We start from the raw sequence: 547 nt of genomic DNA, 5'->3' as shown, positions 1-547 counted from the left end.
AACCACTAATATTTTGTCATCCTGAATAATTAGCCGCAGGATGACACAGATAATCTGAAATAATAGAGTACATAAATTCCACTGTTGGTGAACGATAGAGAATCTCGTACAAATTCTAAATTATACGCATCTAGGCAATTTGTATGCAAATGCCCCTAACTATGTATGGGATAGCCAGGATTATTTCGTAAGTGCTCATAAAACAATCTTGCACAAAAAGAAAAACGTGGTATTTGCAACATAGACCTAAATTTCAGAGTGATTCAAGGCAGGTTTTCTTGATCCTAAACTTTGCGGGTCAAAGATCTGTGCCCAAGTTTGTAAGTTTAGACTTCGTTAAGCTCCTTATACTTAATTCGCCCATGATTTACGCATAGATATCGGTATTAGAACTTTACTTTGGAGCAAAATTTGGCCGGATTATCAAAATTATTTATAGAAATGTACCTGGCAAAAAACGAAGCCGCGTGATAGGGATGAGGAAATATCTTTTGCGAATATTTTCTTCGATTCAAGCTGTGAGACGATGTTTGTTGCAAATCTAGAT

The sequence above is a fragment of the Penaeus monodon genome, chromosome 15 (assembly GCF_015228065.2).
Source record: "Penaeus monodon isolate SGIC_2016 chromosome 15, NSTDA_Pmon_1, whole genome shotgun sequence".
Taxonomy (NCBI): domain Eukaryota; kingdom Metazoa; phylum Arthropoda; class Malacostraca; order Decapoda; family Penaeidae; genus Penaeus; species Penaeus monodon.
Note: the sequence above shows the minus strand (reverse complement) of the source record.